This window comes from Jaculus jaculus, chromosome 3 (assembly GCF_020740685.1).
Source record: "Jaculus jaculus isolate mJacJac1 chromosome 3, mJacJac1.mat.Y.cur, whole genome shotgun sequence".
Classification (NCBI taxonomy): domain Eukaryota; kingdom Metazoa; phylum Chordata; class Mammalia; order Rodentia; family Dipodidae; genus Jaculus; species Jaculus jaculus.
Window position 1 is genome coordinate 78,403,721 of NC_059104.1, and position 16,231 is coordinate 78,419,951.

General features: G+C 39.8%; 1 protein-coding gene across 7 annotated transcripts in view; it reads left to right on the top strand.

Moving 5' to 3' along the window:
* Positions 1-16,231, top strand: part of Opcml (opioid binding protein/cell adhesion molecule like) — a 1,382,967-nt gene that overhangs the window by 1,316,268 nt on the left and 50,468 nt on the right. The window lies entirely within an intron of this gene.

Consider the following 16,231-nt stretch of genomic DNA (forward strand, 5'->3'; position numbering starts at 1 on the left):
CCTAGAACTGAAAACCTAGTCAAAAGTCCATGGCTTCTGCTGTATCTAGGATTTAGTGGTTAAGGTTCTTGCCTGCTAAGCCTAAGGACCCATGTTCAAGTCTCCAGATCTCACATTAGCCAGTCACACAAAGGTGAGGCAAACACAAGGTTGCACATGCCCACAAAGTGGCACAAACATCTGGAGTTTGATTGTAGTGGCTGAGGCCCTGACATGCCAATACACACACACACACACACACACATTCTCTCTCTCTCTCTCCTGTGTCTAACATTAAATATATATATATATATATATATATATATATATATATATATATATATATATATATATATGGGAAAATTTCAGTGTTAAGGGTGTGGAACCTTCCAGCAAATTGTTGTTCAGGGAGGCCTCTAATATCCCCCCAAACATGACAGACATTTGCAATGTTCTTGATCACCCACAAGAACTATATAGTAAGACCCTATTGCTGAAGGTACAACATTCTTGGGTTGTCAAAGAAATCAAGCTGGAATGAGCTGGAAGCCTCCATGTTGACTAGTTGTTGGGATGCTGAAAAGAGCTGTGCAGATTGTTGAGGGAAAAAAGTCATCAATGGTGTTTATCATCAGTGGAACCTGCAAGCTTTATAACCAAAAACAAGGCTAAGTATACCAACTGGTGCAAGGGTGGCATGTGCATTATAGGGGAAAATCAAGTGCTATATGATTGAGTTTATGGTCCACTCCAAGAGAGGTAATTCTGCCTATTACTAAAACATCTAATCAAAGACCTATTGCTGATCTGGAGAGATGGCTCAGCAGTTCAGGAGCTTGCATCCAAATACTAAGGACCCAGTTTCAATTTCCCAAGACCCATGTAAGCCAGATGTATATAATGGCCCATGCATCTGAAGTTTGTTTGCAGTGGCCAGTGGACCTGGCATACCCATTCTCTCTCTCTCCCTCTGTCTCGGTTGTCTTTGTCTCTTCTCTGACTGTCTCACTTTTTTTTTTTTTTTTTCGAGGTATGGTCTCACTCTAGCTCAGGCTAACCTGGAATTCACTATGGAGTCTCAGGGTGGCCTTGAACTCACACTGATCCTCCTACCTCTGCCTCCTGAGTGCTGTGATTAAAGGCGTGCACCACCACGCCTGGCTGTCTCTCTCACTTTTGATTAGAGAACCTTCTCTTTTAAGACAGCAGTAACCACTGGTGAGACTGAAAATTCTCTAAACTTTTTAAAGTAAAGGCAATTATGTTTTCAGCAATGAATGTAACATGTGTATCACACCCTCCAAGTCTCAGGGACTATTGCAGAAGAGGTGGCCAAAAGAATGTAAATGCAAAAAGGAAATTTGTGTTTACGATACTGTCTTCCACACACAGAGGAGTCATGGTATTAATGACCTCACAGTGACTAACACTACATACACAAAACCTACATACATGGAGGGCACCAAAATAGAAAAGAGACTAGTTAGAAAAAATAAGGGATTCACTAGAGGGGGAATTTGGAAGGGGAAAGGGGTTGTGAGAGGGAATTATGAACTTAGTATATTGCCTATGTGTTGGGAGTTGTTAATAAAAATATTTTTCTAGAAATCCTATGGCTAAGAAGATTATAGTCCTTAGATGGGGGTGTTACTACTGTTATTTGACTAAATGGATATTGTTGTACAATCAAATCACCCCATAAAAAAATATGTTCAAGCTTATAAATTAGTGCAGGTGGTAGTGCATCCCTGGAAGACCCAAAAAATTCATCAAAGTGCTAAGAATATGTGGCTGGTGAATGATCAGTGTTCAATGAGACATCTCTACCCTGTCCCCTGCCCCAATGTTCATGAAGCATTGTGGAATAGGAGGCAGAAATGCTGTAAGAGCCAGAGAATAGGTAGGAATATTTTAGAATGCTGCTTTCTGGACACAAAATTACCATTGCATTCATGATGTTAAAGTGGCTATAAGCTATACTTACCTCCACAAGACCTGCACAATATTGATCCCATCAATATTTTGACATGAATGATGGAAGAAAGCAAAATAGATTTAAAAAAGAGAGAGAGAGAGTGATAGAGACATCAAAATAACAGAGAGGGCTAATTGAAAAGAAGAAGGAATACAGTGGAGTGAAGGTGAGGAAATGGTATTTCAAAAGGTAATGAGGGGCTGGAGAGATGGCTTAGCTGTTAAATGCTTCCCTGTGAAGCCTAAGGACCCTGATTCGAGGCTCAATTTCCCAGGACCCATGTTAGCCAGATGCACAAGAGGGCACATGCGTCTGAAGTTTGTTTGCAGTGGCTGGAGGCCCTGGTGTGTCCAGTCTCTCTTTCTCTCTCACTCTCTCTCTCTCCCTCTCTCCCCCTCTTTCTCTGCCTGTCACTCCCAAATAAATAAATAAAAATACAACAAAAAATTTTAAAAGATAATGAGAAGGGATTATGACCAAGTTGCAGAATGTTCAATTATAAAAGTTCTCAATGAAAAGTTTTCTTTTTTTTCTTTTTACACAAAGTAACATATAAAAGGGGGAAAAAACATTTACAAGGAGTGGGTGAAGATTAGTGAGTTAAGAAAGTCCCTGAGTGGTCCAGAACAGGATTTCCAGTCATGGTAACAGAATGAGATTCAGCAGTAGCTTTGAGCTGAGGTAAAAACAAAAACAAAACAAAACAAAAAAAAATGTTGGAAGCCAGCCAGAGGGCAGTAACTGTCCCGTGGGCAACACCTTTCCTTAATCAAGTGGCCACAACTGGCCCAGTAGTGACTGCAATCTGGAACTTTATTGGAGAGGACCATGGAAGCTAGGCAAGTGTCCTAGTTCTAACCTAACAACCCTGGAAATGGTCCAGGTCAGAGTAGATCCCCCTGCTGGTGAGATGAGTATAAACAGAGGGCTGAACAGGGAGGCAGAGGATAGCAGCAATCAATCCAGGGAGCTGGCTGCTTTTACAGCAAAAGATCCTCCACTTCTTCCAGTGAGAGGAGCTGAGATGTCTGAATGCATGTTCATTCTCTGTCAGAATCAACATGGAGTTAGCTGGGTAGATGCTGGGCATACTGTACTCCACTACTGAGCATGTCTGGAACAAAGAAGGTTTGACTCTAGAGCCACAGCCACCTGCCAGGTGTTGATCTTACTGTCTCCAGTGTCCTCCTACCAAGGGCTTGTATTGCCCCTTCCAAGCAGGTTCATTTCCTCTCCATGTAAGTTTTTCTTGTCAGCAGGTTCCACAATGCATACTGCTCACTGCATATTATAAACAGGATGAAAACTTGGCCAAGGGAATTTGTTCTAAGGATCAAGCTGAAAAGGAACATGGCCTTCAAACCCAGCCCATCATCTCCATTGTCAATGTTTCTTACTCTATGATAGCACCTTTGTGGATGTAATTGGTGCTGTGTGTCCTGTGGCCACCACTAAATGAAGGCCAGTCTCCTTTACAGTGGTTTCAATACGTTCCTGTCCCTCGCCTGAATTCCTTCATCTCCTCTGGCCTTTTTGTCATTTTTTCTTGGGATGACAGAAAGAGTGTTGTGCCTTTACCAAACACAGGCTACTGTTTGGATCCTTACCTCTTCCATGCTTTTGGATGCCATGTGAATATGTTCCTTAATCTAATAATGATAGACTGTGTGTCCTGATTTCAGGGACAGTTAAGAAGTTGCATTCCCAGAATGCAATTTCCTTGTTAGGTCCATAATGTTGTGCTCAGCCAAGAGCACTCAATCAAATCACTCTGAGTGACTACAATACAGAGGGAATTGAACCACTTACCCAAGTAGATTTCCTTTAGTGACTGCATGGTCAGGTGTGCAGAGCCTCAACCTGCTGATAGATTGGGTTCCTCTTCAGAAGTACACCCTGAAAAGATCAATTCTATGTCTGCAGCTGTTATGGGGCTCTTTTCCCACCTTCCAATTTATTTTCCTCTTTTGTATGGATTGTTCAAATTCACAAATAGACTTTCATAAAGCTTTACATGGGCTGGGAATCCTGCCCTTGGGACTGGTTTGCCAAAGGTCACTCACTTGGCTGCACCTCTGGTTCTTGATGGGAAGATGACTGCTCTGAATGGAGTTTTTCATTTCCATACTTTTCTGCAGATATTTCCTCTTATAAAAGATGCTTAATATGATTTCTATTCCAATCCAAGTAAAGGAAGAAAGCTCTTGGACTTGCACTTGATAGAAATGATCTGAGAGCTTAAGAATACATGGAATACATTCCCTGGTGACTTGAGTTAAGAATATGCATGGGAACCCTGACATGGTGTCGCACACCTTAAATCTCAGCACTTGGGAGGCAGGTAGGAGGATCACCATGAGTTTGAGGCCACTCTGAGACTACATAGTGAATTCCAGGTCAGTCTGGCCTACAGAGTAAGACCCTACATCAACTACTCCCCCCCAAAAAAAATGTGTGGAAGCTGTTGATTATCAAATGGACTGAGTTGTCAGCATAGTACTTTGAGGTCCTAAGACAGATAGAATGTAATTAGACTTGCTCCCCTGCCCTTGCAGTGTCAAAGCACAGTGTACCAGTGCTGAGGCCATGGGCAAGCTCCACTCTCCCACATGACTCCTGTTGGCGGACTCTCACTTCCATGTGTTCCACTGAATGGAAGCTTTGGCCAAGCAGCTTGCTGCTGTGACCTAGTTACCATGGAGAACTTGCACATTCTCAGCTTTCTTGCTGCTTTTACAAGCACAATTACCAAAGACAATATCGTTGCTGCTAAGAAATATAAATATTGCAGTGAGATGCTCATTTTCCCTCTCGATGATGATAATTACCAAAGATATACAAGAAGACTTTAGTACAGAGTGCCACACTACATCATGAGTCTGTGGTAGAATTTCACAGGCTTGGAGAAGGCTGCTATAAATGGATCATGTTAACCCTTGGCTGCCTACGAGACAAACATAAAATATTTGAATTGAGTGCTGACAGTGAAGCACTGGGAATTCTTGTCTTCAAAGTCCCTGCATGCTAGAAGTAGCATCTATATATGAAAAGAAAAAATGCAATTTTAAAATATTTCCATGGTGCACATTTGTAATAAGTTCAAATGTAATAAAACTAAATCATAGATGTGGGAGTGTATGTGGGCATGTGCTACATGCTATAACCTATCTGCCAGGAAGATACCCTAGAAAATGCACCATCAGTCTGGGTCTAGACTGTGGGCTACTTGTTCACCAGGGAGGGGGAGGGCCTTCCACAGTTCCCCTCCATTGGGTCTATTGTCTATACAAAGGAAAGGAGGAAAGTGAACACAAATGGCAAGGAGGCATGTGTCAGCTGAACCCTCCCACAAATTTTGCTGAAGTTCATTTTCCTTGACATATTCTCCATATTCTCTGCAGCTGCAAGAGAGCCCAGATTGCTAAGTATTTCCCTCTAGTCCTGCAGATGCCCTGAATAAAGTTGTGGTTTGCTTAGTAAGACCAGGCAATCAGCTTTCAAGATGGTCCTTGAGGGTCCTATCCCCTGCTAAGAATACACTTGTGGAATTCTGGGTAGTGTCAGCTTCTGACTGATCACTTATTATACAGATATTGAAGCTGTCCTACAGAAAGACTCATCCATAGAAGTAAACCAATCTTGAAGAATCATTTAGTTGCATTAAAGCCTTCCAATGACTACAGCCTCAGCTCCACTTGATTATAACCTATGGAAGACCACTGAACCAGATACCCTCAATACATGTTTGCTTGAAGAATAAATGCAATAGGACAAAAACAGCAGTTAAATAATATTTAAACAATACTTACTAACTGATTTTTCTAGTAATTACTTCCATAAGATGCTAATGACAAGATGATTTTAAGTGAGGGTAATGAGGACCCCAGTGTAGCTCTGGACATCCTGGGTGTTGGTGGGGCAATATCAAGTATGTAGAGTAATATGCATTAGATCTGTGCTCTGGAGGGCAGGGGAATTCTAGCAGGTGTTGACACAAAACAAAAAACTCTCACCTCAAAGAGATAACTTATTATACATCCAAATATGAGAGATCATGTCCTGGGAACACATATTCATGCCATCTCAGATTCCATGTTCCAATGTATTAACAATTTTTTGCAAGTGTTATGGTTACAGAACAAAATAAAGTCATAAATCAAGGTAGGTTTCAAGTATATTGGTGGAAATATCAGGTAGATAGGCAAAGTGGGAAATCACTGTTACTGATACCAGATGCTATCTGATGGCATTCTTAACTTACAGGCTGGTGAAGCTACCAATCTACTCATACATGTGCATAAGATTTATGAACTATGAAAACTAATCAACCACACTTTAATAAAAAAGTAACTAGTGGTTTTGGTTGCAATTTTATTAAGATATAAGCAGAAAGTAAAAGTGTAATAGAAAGTATATTTATATTTAGTTTGCCTGTAGGGAAGTAAGAGGTATATACTTAGACTAAAGGAGGATTTAGAATTTAGGGATTGTTCCTGATGAGAGAAAAGTAGTATAAAGATAATAGGCATCTGTAAAATTGAAGTAAAAGAACCAGAGAGGCATGAACAATATAGAGATTAAAGGATGCAAATTGTATTAACAAGCAGCAAAACAATGTGAGAATGGGAAGCTGAACCAAGAGTCAGTAGTTTTGTCCAGGAGAGAGAACACATTCTTTGGACCAATAAGTATGAGACTAGGTACATTTGTAAGTTTGTGAATGTAGAGCCAGAAGGTAGAGTATTGCCAATAGGCTCCTCACATTTAAATGCTCCACTTTACTGCACCTTGAGGCCAAGCACCTACTCTGGGAGTTATCAATCCTCATGCTTTTGGAAGTAGACTAAAGAGAGTGTGAAAAAGTCTCAATTCTGAAATCAAAATTCTTGATTCTCTGGGCTAGAGGGATGGCTTAGCAGTTAAGACACTTACTTGAAAGGCCAAAGGACCCAGGGTTGATTCCCTAGGGCCCACATAAGCCAGATGAACAAGGTGGCACATGCATCTGAAGTTCATGTGCAGCAGCTGGAGGCCCTGGAGGACCCATTATTTCTCTTTTTCTCTTTTTTTTCTCTTTCTCTTTCTCTCCCTCTGTTTCTCTCTGTCTCTGCCTCCTCAAATAAATAAAAATATAAACTATAGATAATTTTTAAAATAATTCTTGATTCTCATTTAGTTTTATCATGCATTATCGCATGATTTGTGAAAAACTGTGATTTTTTTAGCACTAGGCTCCCTTTCCTCCTGACCCACAAACCCCTTTTCTGGAGCATTGCTTTGGGAAACAGGAGGAGAATGTTCATTTCCCCACTCAAGATTCTCTCAGGAGCATCCTCTCTCACTGGCTACTGGCTTCAGTGTGCCAGCAAGACTATTACACAAGAGTATTAAGCACTATGTCTAAATCTACCTACAACTGCAACATTTTAAATGTCGATAAACACATAATTCATATGATGCCTTTAAATAATAAAACAAGGTGAAAGATAATTAAGGGGCAAAGTGAGGTTTACAGACAATTTTGTGCTATGAACAAGTCTTTTTTAAGTTGACTAATGTGACATTGTTCTCAAGGAAAAAAAAAAAAAAAACTTCAGCATTTTATTTTGAGAATTACCTTGATCCAAATTAGGTCAAAGGAGGGTAAGAGAGGAATATGGAAAAGTCCCAGAGCACCTCTCAAGTGATATAAACTCTGATTGTCTCTGTAATCCTGCTGAATAGAGAGGAAAGGCCAAAGCCGCTTGGCTGTACAGGCTGCCTCATCCCAGGCATCCTCCCTGCTTGCAGAACAATGAGACTTTAGCCAGTGGACAGTCTGTTATCAGCCTGCTGCAGGCTGAGAAATAATCTCCAGCCACTAGCAACAATGGGTGCTGTATCTCAGGCCAGGTAATGAGGAGTTTTTAAACTACATCAGTTCAATTATATTATCCTTTAGTTTTACAGTTTTCAGCCCAGAATGGTGTTATCTTTTTCTTTTTGTTGTTCTGTGCAGCCCTCTCCCTCTCTACAGAGGAAAAGATATGAGGTGGCCTTTTCCCTGTCCTTCCTTTTTCAGATTTGCTGCCACTGCATACTAATAAGCCTCTGCAAAAATACATATATGTGTGCACAAATTAAAACTACCTCAGTTTTTTGTTCAATATCTGATCCAAAATGGACAAATGCATACCAAAAGTAATATTGATAGACTATGCCAGTCCAGGGTCCTTATTAGGGTCATATTGCTAATCAGGAGAGTGGTTCATGTATATCCAAGAAAACCATTAGATCCTCTGAGGATGGAGGCACCTTCTACATTAGCTTTTACATGAGCTGAGAGACAACAAGCAAGAATAAGATCCTGAACTCCAGGAGCAAATGCTTCTATGTTGCTGATGCAAAACAAAACACTAATTGGTTCTTTTATTACTTTCCATTTAAAAGCTATTCCTTGTTCCAATAGCTGTTGCCCAGGCTTGAGAAAAGTTTTCTTTGTTTTTGGCTGAGTCACTTGGACTTTCTCCCAAAGCACCTCCTATGTTGTGATCTTCCATATATGGGGCAGCCCACTTGGTTCTGCAGGGAAGGAAATCTTAGATGCTTGAGAAGATCAAAACATCTCTTTAGATGAGTGCACATTGGTCAAAGCTAACTTCAGATGATTCTTAATTCACAGACCTGAGAAAGACAGGCATAAGTTTAAGCGACTAGACTGCACAAATTAGACTAATATCATCTGTATTTCTCAGTTTTCTCAAAATTGAAAACATATATAACTTAGAAATCATAATGAAAGAATTTGGATTTATTAAAAAAATGTATGGTTGGAATATTTCAAAGTGAATTCCTGAAGAAGTTAAACACAAAAATGAAAGAGCATTAAAAATGATATGATATTTTTATAACCTTGAGGTTGGGAATAACTTCTTCAGCAAGACTCAAAGAGCAGATGTTAGAAAAGAAAAGGTTGACAAATTTGGAAATGTTAAAAACTTATTGTAGTAAAAGACATAAATTAAGTATTTCTGGAAGAAAATATACACACTATCTGAGAGAATAAAAGAGTTCTTTTAAATATTTTAAACAAAATATTAAAATACTTCTAATAATCTAATAGAAAATAAAGAAAATCCAGCAGAAAGCTTGAATTAATCACAAAAAAATATGTAGTAGTGATATAATGTTTGGGATCCAAGGAGAGGTTAATTTCCACAAAGATGCAGGAAATCATAGGCCTTGACTTTTGAGTTCTTGTCCAAGTTAATAAGGAATTGAAAACATTAACTCAGAGTGGTAAATTATAAATAAGTTTTGTTTTAGGGAGAGTTAGGATACAGGGGGAAAAAAGGGATCCAGGGGGAAGACTAGCATGGAATCCCAGGCCAGAAATTCTCCCTGTGCCAGATGGGAAAGAGGAGGAGAGATGGATTTAAAAACAAACAAACAAACAAACAACAACAACAACAACAAAAACTCCTTCACATCTCTAGGGAAGAAACCTCCAGAGCAGGGGCTTATACACTTGGAAATCAAGGGAGAAGAGCACCAGCAAAAAGGTCCACCTCACATATAAGGTCAGAGAAGACAGAAATAGTGAAAGACTCTGAGCATAAAGAGAGATCACACATGTTGCCAAGCAAGAAAACACCCCTATACAAAGGCAGGGATGGACACAGAAATAAAGAAATCCTCTCCTTTCCAGTCTTGGAAACGAGAGGTGTTGGGGGGAAGGAAGACTAACGCAAGTGAGGATCTAGAGGAAGAAGAGACTCATATACATGGTTAGGTTCCTTTTTGCATGTCAAAATCTGATATGATAAGCCCCATCATCAGACTCAGATGTGTAAAGGAGAGATTCGATTTGCTGGTGGACTCAATAGGCTGTCAGGAAAATGTCAGCTCACCTAGGTATGCTAAACCTGGGAAAACCTGAAGAAGTAGGAAGCACTGTTGAGGTCTTGTTGCAGCCAACCAGACTGGGTCAGAAGTGGTTTCTACTCTTGCCATGGCAGGCAAGGTGACAACTCTTTGTCACATACATTCTATCAGGGTGAAAATGGTAAACTCACTGCAATGTGGCAGTAATGATCAAATTTTAATTGGACATTTCAAAGGATCTTCTCTAAAACATTTTGTACTATGACAAAATGCATGTACAGGAGCCATTCATGGCCACATGACAATGAGTAAGAATGAAAAATGACCTCCCACCCACAAGGGGAAACATCTGCTGGACCTGGTGGCACAGGCCTGTCATCCCAGCTACACAGGGGACTGAGGAAAGAGGATCTCAAGTGCAAGGCCGCTGGGCAACTTAGCATGAATCTGTCCCAAAAAGATGAAGTTCAGTGGTAGAGCACTTGCCTACCATATGTGAAGAAGTCCCTGGATTTAATCCCCTGCACAGCCAAAAGATATGGAGGAGATATTTAAATAAATTACAGCTTATGTTTTATGCTGCCAATAGAAAGTTTGAGGCAGATCTGAAAAGACATTTCAAAGTTTATTTCCATGATAAAAGTAAATTTCCACATGAAAAATGCTGACCTTCTTCAAGGAAAGGGAATGAGGAAAGAAGAGCTATGGATAGAGTCTATTTCACATTTTGTACAATATGTTTTATTATTATTTTGTGTATGTATGCATGTCTATGGGTGTGTGTGTGAGACTTTGCACAGGTGCAGGTCAGAGGACACCTTCAGGGTATTGATTCTCACCTTCTACTTTTGTGACACTGCAAATTAGCCCAACATCTTTGAGATTCCCCTGCTTCCTCCTCCCATTGTTTTGCAGAGAAATTCACTACTTATGTGGGCTCTGGGGTTCTGAACTCTGGTGGTCATGTTTGTGTACCAAGCACTTTTAACCACTGAGCACCCAGTCCTATTTTGATCTCTTACCAATGAATCTATTCATTTGTTAATTATTTAATGAGTAAGGCATACAGATTCAGATTCTAGTCTTATGACTAATTTGTTGTTAATAAATTTAGGTATTTACTCAGTGTAGAGTTAGTTTAGAAAACTCTGAGAAAGCATCAATGTTTATTTTCAAAAATAAAAAAGAAACTAGTATTTGGGGGTTGGAGAGATGGCTTAGCAGTTAAGGTGCTTGCCTGCAAAGCCAAAGGACTTCAGTTTGATTCCCCAGGACTCATATAAGTCAGATGCACAAGGTGGCACATCCATCTAGAGTTTGTTTGCAATGGCTAGAAGCCCTGGTGTGCCCATTCACTCTCTCTCTCTTTCTCTGCCTCTTTCTATCTCTCAAATAAAGAAATAAAAACATTTAAGAAAACAGCGTTTTATAGCAAAAGCCATCAAAACAAGAAATAACTGGGTGCAGGAAGGTATTTGATTAAAGGTAAAGGGTTCAATTTGTTCAATTTATTTGAAAAATAATTGTCCAACATGTATGATACACCAGGCCCTGTTCTGAGCATTAGACATCCAGCAAAGAGCAAAACCAGAGCTGGTCCTTATAGAGTTTAAATTCTCTAGGCCAGACTGGTAGTGGTGGGTGAGATAGGGTGTGATCAAACAATTTACAAAAAGGAAGTGCATATATAGTGGCATAGAACACAAGTCCTTTGATAGATATTCAAAGGCAAGGAATGGAGATTGGAGGCCTGTAACAGGGAGTATTTGTCATATTTCTCCCTATTTAGCAAAAGTGTCACTGACACAAGTTCTGAGATGAGATCTGAAGGAGATGGAGGAGAAATCACTTTCTGGAAGAAGATACCAGATAAAAAGTACAGTGTCCTTGAGAGGGAATGTTTAGGTATTGGTGAGGGAAGAGAGGGAGAGGGGAGGGTCTCTAGATGGAACTAATAGAGGTGTACATTGTCTTTATCTGCTCAGTGATTTTTATAAACTGCACAAATAATTTAATCTCCCAAGATCCAGTATTGGTTCTGTTTACAAGATGCAAAAACTAAGACCACAAAAGATTTGGTAACTTTGCAAAGGACCCCAGTTATGTTATGGAAAAATGAAAAAATGGAAAAATTTGAACCTAGGTCTTTCTGACTTTGGAAATATTTTAGACCAGTACAACCCAAATCTTATAGTATCTTAAATGCTTTGCAATCAGAATCCCAAGGACAAAAGCCAATAATCTGTATTAGACTTAAACATGAATGCTGTCTCAGCAGTTGAAAAGAAAATAGAGGTCCTCTAAGGTGCAAGAGCTTTTGCAATGTGGCAGGTCGAGCATGAACCAAGATCTCATGACTTTCAAGGTTTCTCAGCCTCTGGAGCACAGTAGAGAAAATCTATGTGAATCTTTTAAACTAAGGTGCTCCTGAGAGCATACTGGAAGAGACATGAGATTCTATACTATAGACCTGTTTCCAAACATTACCAGTTCTAGTGGCCTGACGATCATACTTAAAAAAAACAAAACAAAACAAAAAAAAAAAAAAAAACCCTTAGATTTCCCTGCAGAACACATTAGAGCTATCCATATCCAACTCTAGGTTCAATGATGAGATAGTGTTGGGCAAAGAGATGGCAGTGCAGGGAACAAAATGGGGAGAGAGGAAAGGACCTCATGTGAGTTGTAGAAGCTAATGAGATCTTCAGCTTGCAAATTATATTCATGCAGAAATTGTGAAAAGAAAGTTGAGGCAATTATGCAGAGAACAAAAGTCAAATCTACCAACATTCCAGCTTCATTGATCTAGATATGTGGCTATTTTTTAACTTGATAAGTCCAGATAATTGATATAGGGGAGTTCTTTAATTACTTCTGATTAGGGAAGAGATCACAACAACTGGTGGAGAATATTCATGGTTGTATTGAAATCCTGGCTCCTTTTTTTGGGGTCTTGTAATCTCACCACCTTTGATTTCCTGCTATTTCAGGGGGAGATTTCCATACAAGGCTAAGCAATGCTTTAGTGCAAAATCTTCTTATCTAAGCAGATGAGCAGACAATGATCTGCAGAAACTGACTTCAGTATTATGAATTCCATGTTTGTCTAAGAATTGTGTTGGACCAATTTAGATATGTCCTGATAGTTGGGTGCTGTTCTCTCTTCCTTTCCAGAGAAGTTACAATGCAGTATGATTGAAAGTATGTTTTTGAGCATCTTATTGCCTAAGGACCTGCTCTCAGGGGCCCTAACAAGGAGGCTCTCACCAGGAAGCAAACCTTACTGCATTATTCAGAAGTTATAAATAACTGTCACTTTTCCACATCCACTATCTTCCAACTCAGCATGACTGATGAGTTGAGTTCATGCTGAATGTCATTGAGCATACAGCTTCTTGGAATCTCCTATATGGTTTCAATTTCTCAGAGATACTGAGAATTTTATTTCACAGGTGGTACCAAACTACCTTCTGAGCAGCTGAGGGAAGGGAGTGTGGGAGGAGTGGGATGTTTATAATAAAGAACAAAAGTCTTCTTATCATACACAGTTAATATGGCACAGACTATTTTTCTGGTCACCAAAATGCGTGAGGTTTTCTCCAGCTACAAACAGGGGACAACAGCAGGAAATCCTGTAATTCAGTCAGTTCTGTCTACCCAGAAACAATATCCAATCCTGTAGGCCTAGGGCTCAGATTCACAAGATTATTCCCTACTTCAGACATCAATCACATATGGTCACCACTATCTTTGACCAACTGGCTATAAATTTAGACATTTCTTGTGCTTAATTAATTTCCTGTAGAGCAGAATACAGAGAAACACTTTACTTCCATTTAACCACTCATTATAATGTACATCATTAAAGACACAAACTGAAGAGATTCATGAGAGCAGTATGAGAGAAAGGGTGTGGAGCACCTTAACCTCTCCTATGTTCCATCCTCTAGAAACCTCCAGGTGTTCAGTTATCCAGAATATCCCAAACCTAGTCCTTTTGGGTTCTGTCGTAGTTTGAATAAGTGTCCCCCAGTATATTCAGGAATTTTATTCAAGCTTGCAACTTATTAGATTTCCAGATGCCTGACTAGAGGAGGAGTCACTGTGGGCAGATTTTGGGGTCCAGTCCTAAGGTGGTAGTGGGGGTAGATCTGAATTCCAGCCTAAAGATATGCAGAGTGCTTGAACTATGCCTGGGTTCCCTTCCCCCATGAACTGGATCTGGTTTGGAACTTCATCCAAGCAACATGAAACTGACGGTGACAGGTTTTTTTTATGACAGCTTTGGTTAACTAGCACAGTTAGTCAAATCATTAGTTCTTGGTGACTAATTTAACCTTCCGCCCATCTTTTCTCCTTGGGTGTGATAGAAATTGGGAGGTGAAGTGGAGCTGAAAGTCTTAACTCTCTATGGTAGTTTGAGTAGATGTCCCTCAATAGATTCAGCAGTTTTTTTAAAAGCTTCTCAGATTTCCAGCAACCTGGCTGTGGATGTAACTTAGTGTCCAGCCATAAGGTGTGGTGATGGATTTAGAATTCCAATTTAAAGATATGCAAAGTGCCTGAGTTCTGGCTGGAATTCCCAAGAGTGCTTGTGCGTGGAGTGGCTTTGTGGCTTTTGGGTTTTCTGTCTTGGGGTTTTCTCTCTCTGATTGGTTCTTTTTGTGGGGGGCAACTTTTTCTGCCATTATGGAACTTCCTCTGGATCTGTATGATTCAATAAATATCCAATCTTCCATAACTGGCCTGGTTTGGAAGTTTATTTCAAAGATCTGAAGCTGTCTACTAATGAAATTACTACTGAGGAGTGGGATAGAGGGCTGAGATGAATCTGACCATGTGGATTTTGGTTCTTTGGAACTTGTGTGCTGGAGGAATGGGACACTTGGGGCTTACAACTGCAGATGCCTTCTGGAGCAGTAAGCCAAATATTATGTACTATTCTGATAAGATCTGAGAATACCAAGTGCAGACAAGATGACCTTGGAGGCTTCGCATATGAACTTTCTTTGCTTGCTTGCTTTCTTTCTTTCTTTCTTTCTTTCTTTCTTTCTTTCTTTCTTTCTTTCTTTCTTTCTTTTTTTTTTAAGTAGGGTCTCATTCTAGCTCAGGTTGACCTGGAATTCACTATGTAGTATCAGGCTGACCTCAAACTCATGGTGATCCTTCTACCTCTGACTCCTGAGTGCTGGGATTAAAGGTATGCGCTACCATGCCCTGCTGGCATATGAACTTTCTAAGGGGAAGAAAAGATGGCAGAAAACCTTGCTGAAACTGGGCTACTGGCATAAGGGCTGGCTGAGTTCTGCTGCCCGTATCCAGCCAGTTTGATCAAGGTTAAATTTGTAATACACTGATGTGCATAGTAAAGATATTGGACTGAGAGATTTAAGATTTTAAGTTGGAAAAGCTCAAGCATGTTCAAATTGCAGGTAGTGTGATTGGCTTTAGGTTGCTGAAGGTACTATTGTCGGACACACAAGCAATCTTAAGGAAGATGGCCCAACTGCTTAAACAATGGAGAGGATGCCCAAGGAAAGACTATAATAGAAATGCAAACTTTTTTGGGAAAGAGTTGACTGGAGACATTTCCTACTTTTCGAAGTTATGATTTATTTGGTCCCTGAATTAAGAATATGGCTATATCTTACCCACCTGGTATAGGTTTTAGAAGCATGAAAATTGTGTGGAATGGTCATGATATGCACACAGTTTCAGGAGCTGCTGCTGAGATGCACCATATGGACAGATATGATGACACACATGAATAGGGTGGAAGAGCGTTTGCAAGATGGACCATGGGTTGCATGGAAACCTGAAGATGCTTTGGATATACCAGGACTGTACAAGGGCCACCATGGACGCTATTGGCTAAGGATAGACGTTTTTCCTGACTACCCAGCTCAGCTGGAGTAGTGGAATTGGGAAGTTCCAGAGACTGTCAGTCACTGGTTATATCGAACTTGAAGTTTGATGTTTGCTTGATGGTTGAGTTTGCTTTGTTCTAGTGTTTCACTGCTATGTTTACTCTGTGCATATATATATATATATGGTGTTTCACTGCTATGTTTACTCTGTGCATATATATATATATATATATATATATATATATATATATATATATATATACACATACATACATACACACACACAAATATACAACTTGTTTTATTTTATAGGATTCATAAGTAAGAGCCTGTCCTAAATGTCAGAGGAGATTTGGGACTTTGAGTCTATCCAAATTAAGTAAAGGCTGTGGAAAACTTTGATATTGGACTGAGTAAAATTTGCAATATGAGATAATTTAAAATGTATTGGGGACTAGGGACAGAATATGGTAATTTAAATAGATGCACCTCCCCCAGTAGATTCAGGAGTTTTATTACAGCTTCTTAGATTTCCAGTTATCTAGTG